We start from the raw sequence: 26,750 nt of genomic DNA on the forward strand, positions 1-26,750 counted from the left end.
CATTAAAGAGTGTCTTTTGCTCCAGCCTCCCCCACCCACTCCCTGCACATTCTTTCTGGAGTGGTGATTCTGAGGCATGTTAAAGAAATACTTCTCTTGGGTTACTTGGATTGCCTCCCAGCCCCCAAAGAGTCAGAGCAACTGTTACAATGGAATTTGAAATACTAGCTAAGTTAATGGAGGTCAGAGTTACCGGGTCTGGATTTACAGCTCCAAAAAATTGACCCAGATTTATTTCCTATTATTCAAAATTAGTTATGTTGAAGGAGGAGCAAGGGGTTCCTGGTATATAGACTATCGCTAATGTGTCCTGGGACTTAAATCTTGTTTGGCTTTTTATCTGTCCTGGAGAACATGATTGTGGTTCTCAGTGAGTGGGGCGGCGCTGGGGGACCTGACAACAGAGTTTGCATGTGGGCAGCTCTGGCCCGCCAGACCTTCGTGATCTGGGCTGGTCACTCGGGCCTGCCTTTGCCTGGAGTGATTTTTCCAAGCTCTGCACAAACTCCTGCCCTTAAATACCTACTGCCATTTGCTTCTTAATACTTAACATGCTAGGTTTAGAGATGAGGCCTCAAATTCAAGGACCACGAGAATGACGCATTGATTTAAATTCACGTAGACATATATTGGATCCTTTTGTGATGTTTTGGAGCATTGGGCTGCAGAAAGTGTAGGTGAGGAGTGGAAACATGAGGAGTTTGAGACAGGAGAGGCCAGGAATTCCAAGTAGGCTGAGCAGATAGAGGACAAACTGCATTTAATGTATAACTTTGTTTAACCTTACTTTGGAGAAGGAAGTGGCAACCCACTCCAGTATTCCTGCCTGGAGAATCCTGGGGACAAAGGAGCCTGGCGGGCCACAGTCCATGGGGTGGTAAAGAGTGGAACATGACTGAGCACACACACACACTCACACATGCACACACACACACACACACACACACACACATACCCCAAATGTAACAGTTTCTTGTTCGGATCTGACAAGATGGTAGAAGAGTAACTTAGACCCAGGCGTGGACCTCCTCATGCCAGAACGGGGACAGGGTGTCCTCTGTTATCCCCTGGAACTGTTGTGAGATTCTCCATGTGGTGTTAGCTTCAAGTGGGTAGGACTTTCAGCCCCACCTCTGTATTACCACTGATCAGTCACCTTATGGTCAGTCCCTGCCTGCTCTACAGATGCCCACGTCTCCTTTTCTTGGGACATACAGGCCATCAGAAAGTAGATGAATAGGGCCTTCCCTGCTGGTCCAGCAGTTAAGGCTCCACGCTTCCAGTGCAGGGGGCCTGGGTTCGATCCCTGGTCAGGGAACTAGATCCCACATACCGCAACTAAAGTTCTCACATGGCAACTAAGAAGGATCCACACAGTGCGACTAAACAAAGTCCTGCATAACACAACGAAAATTCCGGGTGCTACAACTAAGACCTGGCACAGCTAAAAAAGAAAAAAAAAATAAGTATTTTTTAAATAGTAGATGAATAGGCAAACAGACAGCACATTCCCAAGAGGAGAGATTTTGTGCTCATGCAGGCCAAGATAGTGGTCACCTTGAAAATGATTTTTTCAAGTCTCATCCTCTTCTGAGGCTGATTGGAGATAACTTTTCCTAGAATGAAAATCACCCAACCGGCATGAACTATTTATTTTCTTGATTGCTTCGAGAAAGTGCATGAACAACAATCTTATTGTCTCTTCCAGTCTTGCTTTAAAAGGCATGCAGCTGCTAATAATATTGTGTGTACAAAGCATTAATTAACAATAGTCCCTCTTTCTTTATATTTGCCCTCTAAAAATTTAATTGTTGATTGCTTTAGTGCTGTAAAATGCACTGTTTGTGCCTCTTTCTGTAGATTTGCGTGCAGTGAAATTAAACATTTTAGATTGTGTTGATGATCAGAAAGATTTAATTCTCTTGACATATACAATGACAGTGTTTCAATTCTATAAACAAAACCCACTGGTACAATTAATCATTAACCTACTTGCTGTAGGGATTAAGGGAGAGAGCGAATGTTAACTCTTTGTGACTCACTGTAAATCAGCAAGAGAGAAAAGATGGTAGAACGTGTAGGTTTTGTTGTCTAAAAATTGACTACAGGTTGATAATCAGAGTATAATTTTCCAAAAAACTCCTAATATCCCATTTTTAAGTATATACATCCACACTTGTCTTTTTACTGAGTTATCTGGAATTCTTGTCCACACAGTAGATGGACGCAACCGGTTACTCCTGCAAGCTGCCTTTCCCTTGTATCGGATTCTAGTAAATCATGCCCCTCTTCTACTCAGCTTTCTGCCTGTGTGTTCGGTAGCAGAGATTATTCTTTTTTGGTGAAGAAGACACTCAGAAGGCACAGACAGGTCATACTTAGTTTTCTGAGTTTGTGAGCTGATGGAGGAATCACATTGATCTTCTTCTGTCCTTTACCACTGGAGGAATTAGGGAATGCCACCATCCCTGGTCCTTCCTGCAGACTCATCCTCTGAGCTTTCCATCTTTGGCCACTTACTCCCTTAGGTCTTCTTGGGAAAATATTCTTACCCCTAACTGGAACTTACCCAGCACCGCCAAGTAGTGAATTATATTTGGTATATAATTTTTGGGGGTGTTTCTGTAAGAAGAGGTAAAATCTAAGAGAGCTCTGTGGAATATTCTGTAGATTTAAATGTATTAATTATATTTTTATACATTTATGTTATATATTATAACATTTATATATTTGTAATAAATATGCTAATCATATTTTTCTCAGGAATACACCATCCTTTCACAGGTTTTTGCAGAGAGTGTCAGTGTCTCTGTCGCTGTATATATATATATATTATATATATATATGTATATTTTGAATGAATGATCGATTGCATGACTTGTGGTTCTGTCAGAGATCAGGTCAGTAGGGAAAAAAGCCTACAGATGAGGGAGAACATGAGATCAGAGGATTTGCTACAGCTTGGATGCCAACACTGTTCAGAATATTTGCCTTTTCTAATTTCATTTTGCCCACATAAAAACAATCAGGAAAAAAATCCAGGGTCTGAATATTTTTTAGTCTCTTGTTTCCCAAGCAAGCATATGTATCACAGAATCGTATCTCATTAGGAATATTTAAGCCTTTTAATTCTAATTATAAACCCCACCAATTTGACAGTGTTCCTTTAAATGTCAGAGGCACTGGAGAGGTTGCGGGGCAGGGAGGGGCTGTGAACTAAACCTCTCCAAAGGATTTTAATGCATTCCCTTCGGTGTCTTTTCTTTCAGAGAATAAAGGGAGGGAAAGGAGCCAATGGACTCAGCCCTATAGCAACATTTTTCCCCAAGGAATTTTGTATTTAGTTTTTGTGCCTTTGGCTAATAAAGAAGAGATGAACATTTAGTTCATCCGAACAAAAGAAAGCAAAATTTCAAAATGTGGTTCTTTTACTTGCAGGTTTTCTGGATTTTATCTCACCCAACTTTAGGCTGTAAACTAGAGGACAAATTATTTAAGAAATTTATTCTTTCCTTGCAGTACACTGCTTTGTACTGAGGTGGCTTGTTTTTCTGCTCAGACAAAATAGAACGGAGGAAATTATCTAGTGGATTCAAGCTGAAGAAAGAGCCCCAACTCCATAATTTGAGCACCTAGCTACTCTCTTTCCCCAATAATGTAGAGAATTTCATAAATTCTCACCTTCACTTTGCTTATTCAGATGTAGGCTCCTGTTATGTATACACAGTAATACCAGTTCAAACACTGGGACTGAACTGACCTGTTAATAAAATTACCAAACTGATCTAGTTAACTCTTACCTCCTACTCCCCGACCCTGCTCTCAGTCCACTCTGCTACCCTGTTCCTCCAATTCAACTGACCATTTGTTTGCATAAATTTATTGGACTGACCACCTGGTGTGCTATTACAGAGGCCTGGTCTTTTTTTAAATTTCGGTGACCATCAGGTTTTGTTTCTTATTTTGAAGCCAGTTCTAGATTGTTTACCCTTTGATGGATAGAGACCCACGCTTTGTCTCATTCAGTTCCATTTAGACAAAGAGTAGGGGTGTGAAAAGGATGCTAGGGTTCAGTTAAAAAGAGGCCTAGATCCTCTCCCCTCTGGGGACTGTCCCCTCTGCAGACACAGCTACAGTGAGAATTAGAAAGGAACGACAGAAAGGAGAAACAAACCACATGGTGGAACTTGTCAGCTGCTTTTGTTAACATCTCTTAAAATTCAGGTCAGGGTAGTATATGCAGATCGCTAAAATGAGGAGATGGTCTGGTTAAAAGTCAAGTATGTGTTCCTCACATTTTAGAAGGAAAAGGATAAAGACCACTGAAAAGTAAAGATCTTGCTCTTCGAAGAGAAATTACCATTTTGTTACAAAGGAAAATGCTTCATTTGAAATTGGTAAATACATGGCTGCTTTGCAAATGTTCCAGAAAATGCACTTTGCCTTTTTGAACCTCACAGGATTAGCTGTTGTGTTACAGTTTCTTCTTATTTCTGGAGCTGTAGATGTTATGTATGGGATAGCTCACAAACATCTATCAACATGTCTTTAACATGGTGTTCTGTCAAGTGAGTGTTGCAGTCTGATCAAATTGATGGTGTCTTTCTAGCCGGCGAAATGCAATGCCACATAATTCCATTCCCCGACGTCATGTTTTAATCAATGGAAGATAGCAAGTGCCAGAGAATGAACAAAATGGTTCCTGAACCACTTATCCGAGTTTTAATGATGTACCTAAAGATGTCATTCCTGGAGTTCATGGTATAGTAAATTATTCTAAGGCATATGCTCCACTAGAATTTTTATCTTAAAATAATTCAATTCTGGTTCACACAAGGGCAGGGTCAGATGGCCTGCAGGAAGAAAGCCAGCTAAATTTCCATGATTCATGGTCACTAGGCAATGCCTAGTTCAGTTGATCATTCATACTGGCATATGTCCCAAGTATAGGTCATCCCAGTTATGGATAACCTAACTGCCCTTAATAAGACTAAAAGATAGTCTTACTCTGCCTCCAGATAATTTGAAGGCTGTGAGTAAGTATCTAGAAGGGATCATTCCAGGGAATGCTATCTTAGAGACAAAATTCTTCTTAATCTTGAAAACAATCATCTTTGAACAGTTTAGATTTGGAATGGAAGACAAGGGATGTAATTATAAAATCACAAAATGTCTCATCATAGATTTAACCTCCGTTTTTCTTAAAATTTAGGTTCTCACAATTAGAAGCAGCTTCCCAGGTGGCTCAGTGGTAAAGACTCTTTCTGCAGTGCAGGAGACACGGGTTCGATCCCTGGTTGGGAAGATCTGGAGAAGGAAATGGCAACCCCCTCCAGTAGTCTTGCCTGGGAAATCCCATGGACAGAGAAGCCTGGTGGGCTACAGTCCAGGGGGTCACAAAGAGTCAGACATGACTGAGCACTCATGCACGCACATGGAGGTTTTTGAGCCTTAACCATATCTGTGTGCAAGAGATGTTAACTCCTGTTCTAAGCTTCTTTACCTGATGGGTTCCTTCTTCCTTAGATTGAATTAGAAAGAGACCTGTCACAATGACACTCCTTGTGATAAAGGACCACAGAGGAGGATTGTAAGGACCTTGTCTTGGAGGTTCTGATGCATTTTGCATGTAATTTTTCTCTAAAGTGAGAGCAAAGCCCAACCTTCAGAGAAACCACGTGGCTCCCTGCCTTGTCGTGTCACAGGTTCCCAACCCTGTTCCTTGGCCAACCTTGACCCTGGTCTTTGCAGAAGGCTCAGGCTCAGCCTCACTTAAATTTGAAGCTTCTACTCTCCTCCTTTGGACTCTGCTTAGTCATGGTCTGGGCAACTGCAAAAGTCCAAACTTCTCATAGTTATCTGGATTTGTGTGAGAATGCCTTATATGTCATCCAGTTGGATATCCATCCATGTGGGGATTTCTGCCAGAATATCTCCATCTGTGGCCTTCCAGCTGGACTGCTCGACCTCTAACACTCTCACCGACAGACCTTGTATTCCCTGAGGCTGTCCATTTCCTCTGAGTTGGGCTTCTTATAACTCTATGAATTAGTCCTAGACAAGAACTTGAGTCTACACCCAATTAGTTGAACCCTTCTTTCCCATGCTGGAATTTCAGCTGATTAAAGATAACTCTTAAGCTTCCCGTAAGGTACTTCTTCTACTGCTTAAATGTCCTCAGCTCTGTTTCATCTTTCTTATATCACAGTTGTTCAGATTCTCTCTCCATCTAGCCTGGCATGACCTTTAAACAAGTATCAGTTTGGCTAACTCTTTTCTAAAAGGGAAACCAAAAAACTGAGCAGCATACGCCTCATGGGGTTTGGCAAGAGCAGAATTGAGAACTAACTCTATATATGCAATCTCAGATAAGATTAGTTGTTTCAGCAGCGACATCAAGTGACCTGTGTCAACTGAAACTCTCTGTACCCCATTATCTCTTTCAGAACAGGCCCTCAGTAAAACTTTGATTACTTAAATTAAATCCTTTTTACACACGAGCCCCTATTAGATTTCTTCTCTCCAACCCTATTCATTTTATACAATTGATATTTTATGTCCAAGTGCAGGGACTTAATTTTTATCCTATTAAACAACATCCTTTTAGAGCTGACTTGTGGTTCTAACTTGTTGAGATGTTTTTGCTCTATACTCAAATTCTGTACTCAAAATATTTTTTATTGCTCTCAGCTCCATGTCACTGATAAGTGGACTAAGCATGTTTTTCCAAACTTTAACCAAGTCACCAACACAGATTATTAAACAAGACGGAGAAGAGGTCAGAGTTCTGTGGAGTGCTGTAAGGGCTTTATGGGCTGTCATTCTTCAGGAAATCAGCTCTGTGTATGGATGTTTAACTCATTACAAATCCCTCTAAAAGAGGTGGCTGGTAGGATCATGGGTTCTTCGGTCAAGTCGAAGTGGATTTCAAAATCCAACCTTTTTCCTCACTAATTGTGTGGCCTTGAACAAGTTCATTAAAATTTCTCATCAACAGACTGCTCATCTTCCTAGGTCTCGGGAGCAGACTGAATGAGGCGGTGGCTGTGAATTATGGACAAATGCCTGGCACCTGTCTGCTACCCATCAGTATTCCCCAGCTCCTTCTCTCACCTAATTTGTCTGCATCTTATAAGGATATCACAAACTTTAGGTTCACCATTGAAAGTAAAAAATTCAATGATGTATTAAAATTGCTTCATCTATGTGGCTTTTTTATTTCCTCTTAACAAATTTTTCAGTATGAAATCATTTCCTTAAGGAGGGGGGACTTACAAAAAATAGGAATTAGGATTTTTTTCCTTCTTTATGTCATCTAGTAACATGCATCATTAATCTCAGCTACATAAATTCCTAGTATGCTTTGGCCCTGAACTTTAGAAGAAAAATTCTTTAGTCATCTTTAATATTTTATCATTATAATAGATTAAGCCAACTGAATAAAAATATAAATATCCTAGTTCCATCTTTTAAAGCTATTTCTTCTTGTGATGTATTCACTTCTGAATGAAGGTTTTACTTCTTACAAATGTTTCTGGGTAATGCAGCAAAGACACCTGTAATCGGATCTACAACCAACAAGGTAGTAAGTCGATTTGGCGTTCTTATAGTTACACTGTGTATCTACAGAATGGATATGATGAAACATGACATGAATTAGCAAATCTGTCAGGAGTAAAACAGGTTTGCTGTCACAAATTAACCAGTTTTACCACGATTTCAAGGCCATAGATTTTCAATTACCTGAAATTAGTCATAGTGGTAGGAGACTCTCTTCTTTCTAGTCTAGCCCACAACAGTGTTAAAGACTGTTTCAGATATTTCAAATGGAGAATCTAAACCATCCATTTAAAATAATTTTATAAGCTCATGTTCCCCTAAGAGTAAATCTTGGTGATAAAAAACACAAAGCTAAAATATACAGATAATATATGAAAATACTGGAGAAGGAGGTGGCAACCCACTCCAGTATTCTTGTCTAGAAAATTCAGTGGAAAGAGGAGCTTGGCAGGTGGGCCACAGTCCATGGAGGGGCACAAAGAGTGGGACATGACTGAGCACATATATAATAAGATAACATAAAGGTAGTAAATGAATAAGCACAAAACTTGTACTATACAAAATGTCCACTACTTTAAAAACAAAATCTATTTCAGTAAGAAGTCTAAATTAGGCCCTATTGGCTTTAATTGTATAATGGAAATCCATTTACATGCATTACCAAACTCTCATCAAATCATACCTCAGGGCACCAATAGGGAAATCACCTCTTTTATTAAACTAGATGTGTCAGGAGAGTAATGGGTGTAGAGGTGGTCGTTTCTATGAGTGGAACCAGATGTAGAAAAAAAAAAAAAATCCAGTCCCTAGCACTTGAACTGGAATCTTCTCTTGGCTAATACAATGTGACTGAATTCCAGGAATGTTAGTCCAGTTCAAACAGGAATGGTTTCTCATCAGTGGCTCGTTGGACATTTGCAATCTTCTGCTTGTTTGTTTGTTGGATTCTTTTCTTTTTTTTTCGTGAACTAGGGCACAGCACTTTGCTGCGGCTCTGGCTGGCTCTGTAGAATGCTGCCTCATAACTTTTTCCTGTGGCACTTCCTTTCGGGGATGTTTCACATGTGCTTTTTCCCTCTGCCCACACTGTGTGTTCACCACCAAATTTCCATTGTCAGGCCCCGCCTACATGCCATTTTACTAGCGCGTGAACTCCTCGATCTTAGAGCGGCTCGAACTACCGCTCATATTTTCATTACACCTTATGGAGAAGAAAACTGACTTCCTCAAAAAGGGCATAGAGTTCACGTAGAGAACTCGATGTTTTCTAGGGCGTTTTCCTCTACCAGGGCGTCTCATGCCCGTTTCTTGCACTTGCCACAGTAAGAATATCTGCTCTCTCTTTGCTTGGAGGACCCCCTGCCCCAAGCCATTTTCCCCTCTTGACTGATTTTCCCATCAGAAGTTCTTCATTATGAGTCAATAAAATAATACTCTACAGTCACATCCCCAGGGAAGGGAAGGATTGCCCAAGTCTCTAGATTATTCAAGAAAGGAAGTGGCCAGGGGGTGGGGGATTTGTTTGGTTTCTAATTTCTGTGCAAAAAAAAAGTAGATTTTAAAAACTGAATTAGGAAGGTAATAGGAACTGCTAAAATCGGACTCTTTTATCTGTGTTTATAAGCTCCCAACTCGAGAAAGTTTGAGAAAAAGAAAACTTAAGGTTTCAAACATGTGCTTCTGTCTAAGCACAGACTTGGCAGCTTCTCACGTGGCTTTCACTAAACCTAAGAATTCTCATACAAGTGAGGTCTGTGTTCATCACTTTCCACCGAAGATTAAATAGTAGGGTGCTGTGGTGATGACTCCGGTTGCTAAGACTTCATTGCCAAGTCAGAAACATCTGAGGGACAACTCCATTTAACCAGAGGCCAAGGATACCTCGGCCGCCTGAGTGCCAGGCCAGATGCCAGCCAAATTCATCAGTATGCACAGTGCGGGAGTCAGGAGCAAAACCTCCTCAGGAGGGCTCAGTCCATAGACCAGGGTGAGAAAGGAGCAAGACGGAGGACAGTAATAAGTGGCCCATTCCCGGCCGTGACTCTGATACTTAAAAAATATAAGTGACACTGGAAGTTCAAGTATTTACTTCCAAGGCAGCCTAGAGTAGAATTGGCTGTGATTTCTTAAGGGAAGCTAAATTAATACCCTTATTCTTTCACTTATTCATTCATTCACTTCAAATACAGATATTTCTAGGGCACCTAATGAAGGAGCCTGGTAGGCTAAAGTCCATGGGATCGCAGAGTTGGACCCAACTGAGCAACTTTACTGGTTCAATGAATATCAAGGAAATTCCAAATACATGTCTTTTACCATAGCTAATGGGTGAATTTAAAGTTCTGAGGAAAAAAAAGAAAAATAAGAACCCAGAATCTATATTTGAGCAATAATAAATCAAATAAAAGTATTTCTTTTAGACATACTATGTGTGCACTTGGAGAAGGCAATGGCACCCCACTCCAGTACTCTTGCCTGGAAAATCCCATGGACGGAGGAGCCTGGTAGGCTTCAGTTCATGGGGTCGTGAAGAGTCAGACACGACTGAGCGACTTCACTTTTACTTTTCACTTTCATGCACTGGAGAAGGAAATGGCAACCCACTCCAGTGTTCTTGCCTGGAGAATCCCAGGGACGGCAGAGCCTGGTGGGCTGCCATCTATGGGATCACACAGAGTCAGACACGACTGAAGTGACTTAGAAGAAATGTGTGCACTTCACATATCTTGTTTTTCTATCACACTTAGCTTCTAAGAACAGTGTGGAGAAGGCAATGAAAGGGGTGCTCAAGGGCAGCTTGAGTCACAGAGATGAGAAAAGCCCTTCAGAGGGTCCCTGGATACCCTGGCAGTTTGGAATTAAGTTAAAGGAACACAGCTTGGCCCCAGGAAAGGCAGAGGGGTATATAATAGCTAAGTGGCAGGGGTCTGGGGTGGTGGGAGTGTGGGCAAAGGTGCTAAATCACATTGGTTTTGTCTGTTTGTTTGAGCTGTGATTTGAAAGTCACTGAAACCTGTTTCTTTAAATCCAGTTGCATTTATCAAGTCACATCCTGCTTGTGATATTTTGTGCTTATGGAAACCTTTGTGAAAAGTCTCTCTCCCTGTGAGGCTCTGTGAACTGAAGTTGTTAGGGGTAGGACTCTGAGGCCAGAACCCACTGGGTTCCATTTGAGAGTCTGACACTCACCATCTGTGTCACCTTGGGAAGTTATTTCAAGCTCTCTGCATCAGTTTTTGTCTTTAAGATGGGGATGGTAGCAGTTCGTACCGAGTGGAGTTGTGAAAATGGGATGATGCATGTGAGTTACTCACCATGGTAGCTAACATTTGCAGAGTAATTATTCTATTAGCCCCTTCTGCCATCCCCAGACCACTCTTTTAATACAGTTGTGTGCATCTCTTCTTTCCAGGGACTCAAAAAGTACTCTGTTTCTCCTGTGTTTTGATAGGCAATTTGTAAAAGCTAATATATAATTCGTTTAGAAGCAAAACCTCATTATGCTCTATTGCTGTATGATTTTCTCTAGTGTGCAAGTATCTGATGCTGCTTATTAAAGTAAGAAAGTACACTATGCCATCTACCAGAAGGGAGGAATTTTGAGTTCTCTGCATCTGGGCTTCCCCATGTCCTGTGCACATGGATCCCAAGTCTCATAGAAATGCAGATTCTGATCGGCTGGTCTGGGGGAGAGCCTGGGTTTCTGAGTCTCTGGCCAGCTCCCCAGCCATGCCAGGGCTGCTAGTCAGCCTCCCACACTGTGATCTAGACCCCAAAGCAGTAGCAGTGCCGGAGTGAGCAGGGCTGAGGAATTGGTGTGAACATTCCTCAGGTCATGGGTAATTTCCTGGACAGCAGTTTTTCTGTGGAAGACCCAGTACTCAGCCCCCACAGACATGGCCAAACCTCACTGCAAGGCACCACCTTCTTACGCAAGCACCTGTGACAACATATTGGAAACAGGCTATAAAAAGGGAGAAACCTGCAGCCAGACACCTGGTCAGCCCGCAGCTGTTCAACCAAGAGAAAGCACCCTGGTTTCAACACTTCGTTGGCTCCTTTTCTAGAAGGCCGGGTCCTCCCAAGGCCTGATTGTTTTCGAAAATCACGTGTAACAGAGGCTGATAGACCACACGAGGGAGCATCACAGACTTTACTTGACCTTGTCACTGTAGTCTGTAGCTCTGTGGACCATTCCTCACTCCTACATCAAAGAGACTTTTAAAATCAAGGTGTACAAAGCCTTTATTTAGTGGATTTGGGTGCCAGTTGGAGCAATAAAACATAGAATGGACTCTGTCTCCACATCTTCCCTTGACAGTTCTTCTGAAGGGGAAAAAGGGTAAATCCTAGAAGTACTTTTTTTTTAATGTTTAAAAATCCTAGAAATGTTGGACAGATATAAAAGTCATGACTGAATCCAGGGTCCCATGTACTCCATTTGGAATTCAAGGTCTAATACAGACACCCAATTATAAAGTGTTGAGATCTTCTCCTTTGCCGTTGTTCGTGCATATTTCTCTAACTTTGCTCCTGGGGTGTTGCTTGCCCTGATCTGGTGACAAGAGATGAAGTGCTGCCCTGGGAACATAGTCCACCAAAGGTTCTCCTTGCTTCGCAGATGCAAATGCAAACTTTTGACCTCTGTATAGTCCAGGTAGCTTTCCCACAGTCTGTCTGAAAAGCAAACTTACTGATTTATTTCTGAATCCTCACCCAGCTCCAGCAAAATACTGGGTATTTTAAATAAAATGACAGTGAAAGGGACAACAGGGATTTATGAAAAGCATGCTTAGTAAGTTATAGAAATAGAGAAAAATAATAATGTAAAAAATGCAAAGTCAAGGGAGGAGTATGTGGAACTGTGTCGTTTCTGTGCAGTTTTACGGTAAACCTAAAACTGCTCTAAAAAATAATGTCGGTTAATAAAAGAAATGCAAAGCTCATGACCTTGGAAAATATAAGCAGATATGCTAAATACAGAAGTTCTAGAAAGGATGTTTAAGAAGAAAGGGCTTCCGGAAAGTTTCCTATTATTGCACCACCATTAACTGGTATAATGAAAAAAAAAAATTCCTGCTCCTCTGGTAGAAGGTAAGGCTCCCCCACCCCACTGCTTCTCAAACAAGAAAGAACTTTCTGGAGTGAGCTTACAGTAAGGCCTGGGTTTGAATCCCAGGTCTGCCTTCCCACTAGCTATGTGGCTTTGGGCAAGCTACTTAACAGCTTTGACTGTTAGTTTTCTCATCTGTAAAATAATGTTCCTGTGACATGAGCATAATGGAGTTATTATGAGGATTAGATGAAATATTGTAAATGAAACTACTAGCCCAGTCTGTGCTTAGCAAATGGTAGTTGAAATTAATCAGCTTCTAGTAGCAATGCCCTGCTTTTGTGGTTTAATTCTCTGAAGATGTGTGTCGGGTCAATTCGATGGAAAGTCACTTGGTGGGGAAAGAAACTTGGAGAGGGATAAAGATTGCTTATATGCAAGTACATACTTAGACATCTGCCTGACGCACCGAAGGCCCCCAACTTATGCAAAATGTTCTGGACCAAGAGTGTCCAGAGTGATTGATTTTGTTCTCAGAAGCATTGCTTCGAACCTCACAATTTCCAAAGTGCATTTATACCTATTTTAATAAGATAAACCAAAACCTAGGAGGAAGGTAGGAAAGATCTTAGATTCTATTTTGTATAAGTGGAAACTGAGGTACATAGAGAATCACACAAAAAAATTATCAAAAGAACAGAATTAGAATTCAGCTCTTCTAATTAAACATCAGTTTTTCCACTGTATCTGTTGAAAGTTAGCAAGTCTCTTTTCCCTATACCCACCAGTGGAGGGGGAGGGATGCATTTTAAGCACTTAAGAAACCATAGATGAGTCATAAGCCTGAGTTTGGAAATTTGCATTATAAGGGAAGATTTGCTGAATTAGATAGCGGTTGCTTTTGATGCTGCATGAAGAAAAGGTGGCTGAGGACAAATGTAGAAAAGAATCGATTGGTGACCATACATTTCACAAAAGCATTGAAAGAGTTTTATTCGTTCCTTTTCAGTCTGAGATTTGACGGTCACTGATGGCCACCAGCATGCATTGGCTACTGCACAGGCCACCAGAGGTAACTTTCCTGCTATATACAGTGTCAAGTCTGTTTTGACACTTGGCCCAAAGCTATATTTTTTACATCTTATGCTTGTTTTCAGTTAATATATTTGAAAAGTTTGATAAGCTGAGGTGGTGGGAGTATGGCAGAGCAAAGAGAGAAGAAAGTTAAGAAAGGTTTTCCTAGTAATGGAAGGTTTTCTTGGTTATTGCAATAGCTGCACAAACTGTACCAGCTGATGTTTGTAGAGGTCTGGCAGAAAAGTAGAATTTTTTTTTAATGTTTTTGTAACATACGTAAGACGGTGTAAACGTCATCATGATCTGGAGGTTGGCCAACTCCCAAATATCTCCTAACAGAGGAGCAGGATAAGATGCAGTGGCAGCCAAGTAGCTACCAGTCACAGCTGCTTAGTGAGGGCACCTGCATTTGAGTCCTGCTGCTGCTGCTGCTGCTAAGTCGCTTCAGTCGTGTCCGACTCTGTGCGACCCCAGAGACGGCAGCCCACCAGGCTCCCCCGTCCCTGGGATTCTCCAGGCAAGAACACTGGAGTGGGTTGCCATTTCCTTCTCCAATGCATGAAAGTGAAAAGTGAAAGTGAAGTCACTCAGTCGTCTCCGACTCTTCGTGACCCCATGGACTGCAGCCTACTAGGCTCCTCCGCCCATGGGATTTTCCAGGCAAGAGTACTGGAGTGGGGCATTTGAGTCCTAGACAGGCCATTACTGACATTAGAGTCTTCCCTGTAGGTAGACTTGGGTGGAAAGAAGCAGAAATATGAAGATTATTAAGAATTTGAGGACGGGGGTTAAAGAAATAAAGAAGGAGTTTGGCGGGTAGTGGGAAGACTGGGGACCCTGAAGTCAGGTTTGGTACTGAGATTTGATCCTAGGTACTTTCACCATTCCCTGGCTTCTGTAACATCTATTCACATTCTTCCTTTTGGACAAGTGAACTATGTCTCTTGCAATTGAAGGATATGTCTAGTTATAATGAGCCCAGGTGAACCAGGCTTTTCATTTTAAAGCCATTTAGAAGGTAAGGTCACTGACACAAGACACAGCACCATGTTGCTGGGAAGAAATGTAATGTCAGGCAGAATAATACAGACTTGTCAGACAGTTCCACAGATCTAAGCTCCCAGGGACAAAAGCAGAATGAACCCTTTCTCGGGATGCTGTCTAATCAAATTCAGGCATGTATACAGCCTGCAGCACTGCAAGATGACCATTTCATTGGACAACGATTATGAAAATTGGATTCCTTTTTTTTTTTTTTCAGAAGAGGGTCAAAATTAGAATTCCACAGAGCATTATCTTCTTCCCGCAATGGCCATGTCATTTTTTGTTAGAGACCGTGTTGCCTAGAAATCCTCCTGATCCTTTTGTTCTTCCTCACGTCTAATCCGTGTTCAAGTCAGCAGCAAAACCGGGTACCAGACATGTCCAGAGAAGCACAAGAGACAATTAACACCTAGCTCTTGGAACACTGGGGACGGTTAATAAGATATTGTGCCTCAGCTGTGTATGTTTTTATGTTTACCACAATCAGGCTTGATTAAAGCTGCCTTTTGTGACTTCCTCGTGGTGTCCGGAGTTTTAGGAGATTGGTTGCCCAGCTCCCATTTTTCGCCTCACAGGGAATCACTCCTACAGCCATTTCCTGATCTCTGCCAGGGATTAACTGATGTTTCTCTGTGGCTGGTGAAACAGCATCATTGAGGCCATCCCTGGAAGCTGGCGGGGGGAGAATTTAACTCTTCAGATCAAATGTATTTGTACCATCCCTGGCTCTGTCTCCTGATCACAGCCAGGAGTCATTTTGGAGAGGTGGTCTGTGTGTCTGCTGTTTCCTCAAGGGTGTGAAAAACAACCCACTGATGTGGAACCGAGTCTTCGCTGTGGCAGCCGACTTCTGTTTACCACAGAATCGAGGCTCACGTCTTTAATCCCTCCCTATAAAGCTGTCTGAGAGAGCTGTACAAACCCACGGATGTCTTTTATTGTTTCTCTAAGCACTTTTAACATGTTTTCCCACAGTTTTTGTAAGTGTTGCTGCCTCAGCCTAGCTGTGTCAGCAAAAAAAAAAAAAAAGGAAAAAGAAAGATTTCCCTAAAGGGATGCTATTTCAATTTATTATTAGTGTTTTAAGTTAGAGAGTTAGAGGAGCTTAGAGAGTTAAAGAATATAAAATTATAGATCTCATCAGGATTTAAATTGTATCTCAGATACAGAGTCATATTTAAATACATAGAAATACAGAACCAAGGTCTCAGGATATTCAGCCTTTCCCATTTCCCTCAAAAATCCCCTCAAAAACACCACTGTGTGTATTCCAATGTGAAAAAATGAAGTATTCCCAAGCTCTACTTTCTCTCATGCATATTCGTTTCTCCCCTACCCCACTTTCTATCTATTGTGGCTCTTCTTTTGATTAAATGTGGGCTTGTGGTTGCTAATAATTTCAGGATAAATGTTTTGATTGGATCCAAAGGGATTTGAAAACAATAGACACCGACTCAATGTCACTGCAGCTTCCGTATGAAGGAAGGTGTATTTCTAAGTGTGTCTTACGGCCTAGAAAGACTCGGCCGCAAGTGAAAACCCATCCCCCACAGCACTGGCAGCCTTTTAGGATTAAACACTGACATACCTTGTAATTTTGGCATTGGGCTGTCATTTGGATAGTTGTCTGCAAATGCTGCTAATGTTATTTTGGATAAAACCCGTCTCATTACTGTGTAAGCTATGAAAAGACTTGAACTCATGTATCACCCTCATTCTCTCCCCTCTTCCCGTGTCACCCCTGGCCTGCTGTGATGCAGTGCAGTTCCCCGGGGACTGTAATGCCCCTGAAAATTGACAGTCACATTCTAGTGTAACATATTTTTCCCATTTAATAACACGGTCTGCGTAATGATTCATAATCCTCAAAGGGCCTCCTGCCAGTGACAAGTGAACTCAAGAAATTGAATACACCAGGCAGTTTGGTGGCGACTATACTTTTATGGTTCAATCAAGAGTTAAAGCAACAGTGTATCTGGAGAGATTTTGGCAAAATGGCCTTCAGCTCATATATTCCCATGTCTGGTTCACACATGGAAGTCCTGCTTCTTCAGGCCACTGTGGCCTGAAATAGGACCGCGAAGGGTATACTTGTTCCCCATGAGACAATCAGTCCTAAAAAGACAGGGATATTTTCTCTTTTCACCTCTGTATTTTTAGTGCCTACAATAGTGCTTGGCATATGGTGTGTTCAGTTATTATTTCTCTTGCCTGGTGGCATATCAGTCAAGAAAATAATCTTTGGTTTTGAGCTCCCATCTATCACCATCACTACATCCAAACTCCACAAGGCCCCTTTAAACTCTGGAAGGGTTAACATGACTGGCATTATTTGTCTGGCCCTCAAGCAACAAATCTGGGGCTTCTCAGGTGGTGCTAGTGGTAAAGAAGCCACCTGCCAGTGCAGCAGACATTAGAGACAGAGGTTTGATCCCTGAGTTGGGAAGATCCCCTAGAGGAGGGCATGACAACCCACTCCAGTATTCTTGCGTGGAGAATCCCATGGACAGGGGAGCCTGGCGGGCTACTGTCCATGGGGTTACAAAGAGTCGGACACGACTGAAGCGACTTAGCACGCACACACGCACAAGCAACAAACCTACTTCCTTCCCACCACTTGATGGCTTTCACTTGGAGCCCTTGATGGCCCTCACTCAATCATCATCTCATCCAGCTCTGTTACAGCTAGGTGACCTCACGTTTTCAGTCTTCTCTTAGACCCCTCATAGGACAGAACTGGAACTGAGACTTTCTGAGTGTCAAAACTTTGTGCCCACCCAAATGGAGTATTGGAGTATTCCTGCCATATCAGGAAACAAGAATGTCACATTTATCAGTGCTTCTAGCCCTCCAAATGTGAATTTCTGAGCCCTTAGGGTAGCCAGGAAGGAGAACAGTACCTGTTATCCAGCAGCCATGAGGCTGCAGCCACTCCCTGTGGTGAGTGCGGAAGTCAGGATGTGAAAAACACAGGAGACTGGCCCCAGAGAGCTGAGATGCATATTAAAGGAATGATGTCAGTGAGCCCAGACTCTTGCGCCTTCTCACAAATAGAAAAGTACCAAATTACTTGAGATACTTGGTTTTCTTTAATTCACAAAAATACTTTTGATGTTCTGACTACCTGCCCCTTGTTGCAAACTTCTACATAACCTGACTCCTCCCCCCACTCCTCAGAGCAGTTCTTTCAAGGTTACTTAAGATACTGCCTCCTGGACTTAAGTCTTAAAAGTTTTCACCAAATGAAACATAACTCTCACCTTTTAGGTTGTAACTATTCTTTAAGTTAACCATTCCTTTCTCCTGACCATCAACAGCAGCACCCCAGAATAAATCCTGGGCACCTTACCTCCTTCCTACCTCAAGATGATCCCCCTGCCTTACTTCCTAAGACACTATTTTTTCTCAAAAATTTTGTTAAGATTTGTTGTTCAGTTGCTAAGTTGTGTCCGACTCTTTTGACCCCATGGAATTAAGTGTGATAATATATATGTTATCTAATATGGTATCTAGCATCAGGTAAACATTCAATAATTGATAGCTTATTCGTTTTTATAATGAGTTAAACTTTAAAATATATCTTTTGTAACTGTGAATTATGACAAATATTAAGCTCCTAATATCACAGATATGGAGACAACATCATGAGGTTTGGTAAGCGTGAGCTTGGCAGGGAGTTTAACCCTGCTTCAAGTCCCAGCTTTCATCATGACTTCCTTCATGACTCAGCATCTCTGAACCTCATCTGTAAAATTTGGGTCACAATACCTCATCTGGTAGGGACAAAGGTTAAAAGAGATCGTGCCTGTGATTTTGTGTTCTACATACTAAAGCATCATGCAAATCAAGGCATCTTCTTTCTCCCAGGCAAATATATGTTATATGAATTGGGGGCAGCTTGTATTTTGCATTCACAAAAGGTGACTTATGGAACTGAGATTTCAGAAAACATCAGCACAGGCACTAGAAACTGACTTTCAACTTATTTACAAATAGAGTCACAGAGAAAACAAACATATGGTTACCAAGGGGAAAGAACAGGAAGGATAAATTGGGAGATTGGGATTGACACCTACATACTACTATATATAAAGTAGATAACTAACTATATATAAAAGTATATATCACTAACTATATATACATACTGCTAAGTCACTTCAGTCGTGTCCGACTCTGCACAACCCCATAGACAGCAGCCCACCAGGCTCCCCTGTCCCTGGGATTCTCCAGGCAAGAACACTGGAGTGGGTTGCCATTTCCTTCTCCATATATACATACTACTATATATAAAATAGATAAGAACCTACTGTATAGAGAACTCTACTCAATACTCTGTAATGGCTTCTATGGGGAAAGAATCTAAAAAAGAGTGGGTATATGTATATGTATAACTGATTCACTTGGCCCTACAGAAACTACACAACATTGTAAATTACTATACTCCAATAAAAATTAATTAAAAAAAAAAACACCTGACTTTCCATTTCCTTGGTGTGTTTAGGGCAAAACACACTAAAGCACTAAAGTAGAGAAAGGAAGACCTGTACAGCCTAGTCTTCCTTCTCCTCATCCTCCAGGGTATGACAGGGTCTGTGGGTCCCCTCAAGGATTTTGCAGCCAGGGGCTATGCTGGCAGTTTGTTTTGTACACCATTAAAAAAAAAAAAAATCCAACTAGAGCCAGGGAAATTTTTGTTGGCTTGCATGTGAGATATGTTTTTAAATTGCAGAACAAAGTTTAATTTGGTTTCCATTTCCCTTGATGAGGAATAGCATCTCTACTGCAAGAAAACCTGACACTCCTTTATTCTTGCAAGGATGGTAAAAATTTTCTGGGTCACAAAACAAGCACTAGAGGAAGAAATTAAAGTGCACGCAAGATGCTTAAAATAAATATTCCTCTGTGGTAATTATTAGAAGGCTTGGACTAAGAAGCTGTCAGCCCTAGGAGTTTGGGCCATCTTCCCTCTAGTTTTCCCTGGTTACTTTGTTCCTCGTCGCTCGTACAACACATGCTAGTCAGGAGCTGCTTCACCCCGTGTTTCCCGAAGTGTTTGCAAACGCTGAATGGCAATTATAAAACAATGCCTTAGGGTATATGGGCTCCAAGAATATCGCTCTAGCCGAAGGCCAACTCAAGAAGTGTTCCTTAAAACAAATCCACTGTCAGAGGGAAATGGTAGTGAGAGATTTGAATTATCCCAGGTGCCACACGAGACATTTAATTCAAGTTATCAATTGAATGCATTTTAGGCTTTGTCAGTATCCCACCAGCCTAGGACACAGTCACTATTCTCAAGGAGATTAGTTTCACTCAGGAGAGCAGACTCACGGAGCACTTAAATAATAAAGAAAAAGAATCGCTGCCTCCACATTTAGTGTGGAATTTCAGAGGAGGGAAATGACCATAACCTGGTGTGTCCCAGGGAAGTCTTCCTGTAAGATGCACATTTGTTACCTCTGTGTCTTCCAGGACAAAAGAGGCAGACATCCCCAACAGTGCCTTTTAGATCCTCTGTGACCACACAACTTGGCCTCTCAGATGGCAGTAATGGTAAAGAACCGGCCCGCCAATGCAGGAGACATCAGAGATGCAGTTTCGACCCCTGAGTTGGGAAGATCTCCAGGAGAAAGGCATGGCAACCCACTCCTTGTATTCTTGCCTGGAGAATCCCATGGACAGAGGAGTCTGCCTGGCTGGCTACAGTCCATAGGATCGCAAAGAATCAGACAAGACTGAAGCAACTTAGCATGTATGACTGTACAACCACTGAGTGAGCTGGGCAGGTTTCATTCTACAGAATGAAGGAAAAGAGAGGTGAGTGTGACCCTTCCACGGTCTGGAAGACGTGGATGGCAGGCTGGGTCACCTCCTACTCCTGCCTTGATGATTCTGGTGCTCACTCTCTCTTAGGTCATTGCTATTTGATTGTGTCTGTTACCATTTTGGAGAAGGCAATGGCACCCCACTCCAGTACTCTTGCCTGGAGAGTCCCATGGACAGAGGAGCCTAGTGGGCTGCAGTCCATGGGGTCACTAAGAGTCAGACACGACTGAGCGACTTCACTTTGACTTTTCACTTTCATGCATTGGAGAAGGAAATGGCAACCCACTCCAGTGTTCTTGCCTGGAGAATCCCAGGGACGGGGGAGCCTGGTGGGTTGCCGTCTATGGGGTCGCACAGATTCGGACATGACTGAAGCGACTTAGCAGCAGCAGTTACCATTTTACTCCATATACTGCTTAGCCCATGGGAGCCACTCATCATGTTTCCTTCTGTCCCCTTGTCCTCTAGAGAGGCAGGGGATAAAGTGGCCACATTCCTAAAAAAGTGCAAAAACATAATATATTAATATAACAGAGAAGACTTTTATGTCTCTGCCCCTCTTTTAGCTGATTCTAATCGGAATAGTGGGGCTTCCCTGGTAGCTCAGTGGTTAAAGAATCCGCCTGCAATGCAGGAGACCTGGGTTCGATTCCTGGGTTGGGAAGATCCCCTGGAGAAGGAAATGGCATCCCACTCCAGTATTCTTGCCTGGGAAACCCCATGGACAGATGAGCCTGGTGGGCTACAGTCCATGGGGCCACAAAAGAGTTGGACATGAGTTAGAGACTAAACAACAAACAACATTCAGAATGGTATTGGAGTGAGGCAGGAGCTGGAGAAAGATGATGATTTTGGAGGAGAGAAGGCAAGAGAGAAAGCCTCTGTCCTTACCTTCTAGAATCCTCTGCAGCCTTTGACATGGCTGATGATCCCCCTTCTGCCTCCTAACATCTTTCTCCCTGTTGCTTCCACGGCATCCAGGGAGCCTGTCCACCTCCTCTTCTTCTTGTGAATCCTTCTGCCTCCTTCATCCAACGTTCTTCTTCACATCGCCTCTTCGATGCAGGTGGCCCAGAAGGTTTAGTCTCAGATCTGTGTCTCCCACCCTTTCCCTCCCTGCCCTCTCAGGGCAGATGACTCTCAACATCTTAGCCGCTCCAACCAGACTGGATTTCTGCCCTGAGCTTTAGACCTCTGTCACCAGGGCTTCTCATTTCGTAACTCACGTCGCTGAGACTCAACCTGTTACAAATGTGATTTTGCCCACTGAAACTCTCTGATCTCTTATTTCCAAGACCATTTTCCTTAGAATCCTTTTTCTTCTCTCTCACTTCCTGAATGTCACAGAACAAATATAAGAGCCTCTTTCTTGGGTAGGGAAACATTTCCTGCAAGATGCTTTGTGGCTAACGGCTGCTGTGTGTGACCAAGGGCTCTGGAACCCATCTTCCACTGCCCCCTGCATTCCAGAGCCTCTGCAAAGGGAGAGGATGGATAGCAGGTTTGCATAGGCGAGAAGCTCACAAGAGATAGCTTGTAAATGCCAAAAATGACTGCGCTGGTGTGTGTACGGAGGGGAAGGATGTTAGAGAGAAATATATTCTTAGCATCCATGGCAATTGCAAAAAGGATGCCCGTTAGAAATACATCCACCACTGGCATTTTGGCGTCCATTCAGTGCATGGTGTTTTATGTTCAGAAAGGTTGGAAAACATATGAAAGGGAATTACTCGTGTTTTTCCATCTGTACACATGTGCTTTCACTGGTGTTAAATTCTTGTTGCAAGAGTCTCTCATCCGGTAATGTACACACAGAAAGATATTCCCACCACTTAAAAAAATTATGATGATTAAAACCAGCTGAGTCAATTCGTAGGGCATTGAAGCAGGACAAGTGAAATGTAAACCCACGTTCTCTGGAGCTGTAAATGCTTTTAACACATGAGCTGCTTCATGTGAAACTTATTCCACTACCAGTATTGTGTTTTCATATCACTGTTCTTAAGGTTGATATTTGAGGATGAAAAAAATGCATGCTTTGAGAGGAGGAGTTTCCCCCTAAATTTTGAAATGTGGTCATCAGTGGCTAACAGACACAGAGCTTCCCTTCTAGGTAACAGGACCTGAGCAGAGATCAGTTTGAGGAAAGAAGCTGTCCCCTTGTTCCTATCACTTACGTGCTTCTTGAAAAAGGATTGTTTAATCTGGCTTCAAAAGTGAGACAGAAGTCACTCATTTAGGAGACCCTCCAAACTCTAGGTCTCAGATGTACTTTCTTAGGTGATGAATGTTCCCGGATTATGGTTTATTATCTCCTTTTGCTTTGCTGATGAGTCATGAGTTATTCTGATGAGGGTTCATTGGAAATACTACCCTGAAAGACTACTCAGCTCTGGCCATGGAGACAGTGGCCTCCTGTAAAGTTTTAAAAATTCGTTTATCCATTCAGCAGATGTTTACTGAGCACGAATATTGTGACAAGCCCAAGTCTAGACTTTTGGGATACATCAGTGTACAGAAAGGACAGAGGTGTCCATCCTGTTTATCAGCGCTTAGTACTCAAGAATGTCTCTGTACAAGGTGCTGGGGAAAGTTCTTGCTGCAACACCAGAGAGAAACATCAATGTAGCTGAAGTTATCAGGTTCAGGGGTTAGTTCATCAGTCCTCTGTCTTCAGATGGATAGAACTGAAGTTGAAGGATGCAGACAAGGGACTTCCACAGAGGCCCCCTCCCCCAAAGACTCAAAAAAGTCATTGTCTCTTCCCTCATGTCCTGATTGTCCTTGCGTAAGCCCCATCCTTCAGCTTCTGCCATTCATTATTTGGTTTCTACCATCACCCTATCTCCAGCTCTGATTTGACTCTTTTTACCAGGTTTTGGGGCACTGTTTCATCTCCCACTGGAATGGAACTTTGGACAGTACTTACTTTCTGCTTTATTAATCTCATGTCTGCATTGACAATCAGAGTGAAACGCTACCCTTGATGTGGCATTTATTTACACCAATTGTTAGTAATTCATTTTAAAAAGCATTTGTTGAACACTCGTCATATTCAGTCATTTTACTGAGGCCCTGGGCACAGTGATACTCTCATAGTTTGCAGAATAGAGTGGGATTGTCAGAAAAATGAGCCAGTAATTAAGTACAATGCTTTGGGAATACAGAAAAGGAGCACTTATCCTGAGTGGGCAGTCTTGAGGCATAAGCAGAAATGAGTCAGGCATAGAAGCAGGAGCCAGGTCAAGGAGAAGATATAAATACATACGTGATAAGGTCATATGTCACCATCAGACAGATAAAAAGAACAGTGCATGCTGTGGCATTCTCCTGAGACCACACACAGTCTGAAGGCCCACTTCACTCTTCCTGCAGGGGGTTGTGCCTCCTTCTGCTCTCTGGTCCCCCATGACCTGGGGCACACAGGACGGAGGAAGGAAAGAGGCAGGTGAGAAAGAGAACAGACATGTGGAAACAGAGGGTTGAAGGAGTTTGCACCCAGTCAGATATAGACAAAGAAGTAAAAACAGGCCATGCTCCTCTCTCACCCTTTCTCTCCACAGCTTTTAGCCATGTGCTTTAGCCAAGGCCTTCTCAAATAGCAAAGAATCCACCTGCCGATGCAGGAGATGCGAGAGATGCAAGTTAGACCCCTGGGTCGGGAAGATCCCCTGGAGGAGGGCATGGCAACCCACTCCAGTATTCTTGCCTGGAAAATTCCATGGACAGAGGAGACTGGCAGGCTACAGTCTATGGGGTTGCAAAGAGTCAGACACAACTGAGTAACTGAGCATGCACACACCTGTTTGGGGGCTTCCCTGGTGGCTCAGACTGTCAAGAATCTGCCTGCCTGGAGAACTGGGTTCAATCCCTGGGTCAGGAAGATCCCCTGGAGAAGGAAATGGCAATCCACTCTAGTATTCTTGACTGGAGAATTCCATGGACAGAAGAGCCTGGTGGGCTACAGTCCGTGGGGTCACAAAGAGTTGAACACAACTGAATGACTAATACATTTAGCCAAGAAACCATCTGTATTTCACCACCTGGTAATCCATGCATCCACCCTGGAACCTCTCATTGTGACGAAAGGTAGCCTTTGCTCACCTTCATGTCAAAATGCAGAGTCACAGACATCCTAGAGGTTCTGGAACTAGCCTTAGTTTTCTAAAAAGCTTCATCTGAAAGCAAACTATCTGTGATAAGACTAAATAAACTCACTGAGAGGCCAGTTTTCTGCTTTTCACTGGAACGATAATAATGATCCCACTGGCACTTGGGAGAAGATGGAAAGCATTCTCTGTATCTCTGATTAATTTTTAAATGGAAAAACACTATAACTTAATTAACAGGTAGAATCTTTTGTCACGTAATCTGGGCCAAGAAGGGAGAATTCACGAAAGATTAGGATTTCCTTGTTTGTTAACTGCTTAGAACTCACCAGCCAAGGGGGCATCGGCTGCACAGGTTTGGCATAAGAGTAGAGAGTTGCACCCACCTGCCTGCTGTGCCCTGACCCCAGAGAAAGGGACTATGTGGTGCAGACGTGCATGTACATTGTCTCAAATTGGGTCCTCCTGAAGCACACATCTGGAAGGCACTTTCACTGTGGAGCATGCTTAGTATTAATATAATGTGCAGCAGAATAGTTCAAGACTCCATGGACAGAGGAGCCTCGCAGGCTACAGTCCGTGGGATTGTGAAGAGCCAGACACGACTGAATGGCTAAGCAGAAGCAACAGAGGCCATACTACATGTTAGGTTGTTGTTGTTCAGTTGCTCAGTTGTGTTCGACTCTTTGCAACGCCATGGACTGCAGCACTCCAGGCTTCCCTGTCCTTCACCATCTCCCAGTGTTTGCTCAAACTCATGTCCGTTGAACCATCCCACCATTTCATCCTCTGTCATCCCCTTCTCCTCTTGCCTTCAATCTTTTCCCAGCAACAGCGTCTTTTCCAATCACAATAATAAAGATTTACCTCCCATTCCTTTTTCTTTCTGCACTGATGGCTACAGCTCTGACAGCAGTTCCAGTGAGGGTGATTCCCAAACCAATCCAGAATTCTCCAGCACCGTCTGCGTGTCCTGTCCTTCAGCTCAGTTCTGATAATAGTGTCGTGGTGTCATCTCCTGGCGATGGTGTCAGGTCCCATGGGTTAACAGCTCTGCCCTACAAGACTGCCCCTCCCAGCTTCAGACCCAAGTTAGCTGCGCTTCTGAGTGGCTACTCATTGGGAGTTCCAAGCACTCCCTCCTTGGATTAGATTGATTTGCTGGAGTGGCTCACAGAACTCAGAGAAACATTTTGCTTAGTAGATTATCAGTTCAATATGAAAGAATACAACTCAGGAATAGCCAGATGGAAGAGATGCCTAGAGTATGTGGACAGGGCAGGGCTTCCCCTATGGCTCCACAGGTAAAGAATCCGCCTGCAATGCAGGAGACCCAGCAGATATAGGGTCCATCCCTGGGTTGAGAAGATTCCCCTAGAGGAGGAAAATGGCAAGCCACTCCAGTATTCTTCCCTGGAGCATCCCATGGACAGAGGAGCCTAGCAGGCTACAGTCCATGGGGTCACAAAGGGTCAGACATGACTGAATGACTAAGACCACTGTGGGGACAGGACACAAAGCCCTCATCTCCTTTCTAGGCATGCCAAAATTTTCATGTATTCATCAGTCTGGAAGTTGCCCAAACCCTGTCCTTTTGGGGTTTTAAGGAGGCTTCATTACCAAGGTACGATTGACTAAGTCATTGGCTATAGGTGATGGGATTCAGTCTCCAATCCCTCTCCCCTCCCATGGTATTTGGGAGTGGGACTTAAAGTTCCAGCTCTCTAACCTCAGGTTTGGCTCCATGGGCAACCATCCCTCATCCTTAGATGTGATCCAAAAGTTGCCTCATTAACATAACTAAAGACACTTTTATTACTCTCATCACTTAGGAAGCTCCAAGAGTTCTAGGAGCTCGGCGCCATAAACTGGAATAGAGACCAAATATATATTTCTTATTATAAATCACAGTAACCACAATGGTCTAACAGAAAAAAGTCAAGAATGGGAGTTGGATTTCCAGAGAAACAGGCACGGACTCACTGTTGCTAGTGCATGCAGATTTGCTCCCAAGGGTGTGAGCAGATGCCTTCCTACAGATGGCCCCAGCGAGATCCTTCAAGAAGGAGTAGCTCAAGTAC

At 42.8% G+C, this 26,750-nt stretch overlaps 1 protein-coding gene and 1 long non-coding RNA gene across 2 annotated transcripts in view; one reads left to right on the top strand and one right to left on the bottom strand.

Annotated features, from left to right (window-relative positions):
- Positions 1–26,750, top strand: part of MAML2 (mastermind like transcriptional coactivator 2) — a 404,965-nt gene that overhangs the window by 154,389 nt on the left and 223,826 nt on the right. The gene's annotated exons all lie outside the window — the stretch shown is intronic.
- LOC129628307 (uncharacterized) lies at positions 12,104–25,661 on the bottom strand. Its single transcript, XR_008702767.1, has 4 exons — positions 25,537–25,661; positions 24,363–24,449; positions 23,829–23,973; positions 12,104–12,237 (listed from the first exon to the last, which is right to left on the bottom strand). It is a non-coding gene; the product is annotated as an uncharacterized LOC129628307 (long non-coding RNA).

This window comes from Bubalus kerabau, chromosome 15 (assembly GCF_029407905.1).
Source record: "Bubalus kerabau isolate K-KA32 ecotype Philippines breed swamp buffalo chromosome 15, PCC_UOA_SB_1v2, whole genome shotgun sequence".
NCBI lineage: Eukaryota > Metazoa > Chordata > Mammalia > Artiodactyla > Bovidae > Bubalus > Bubalus kerabau.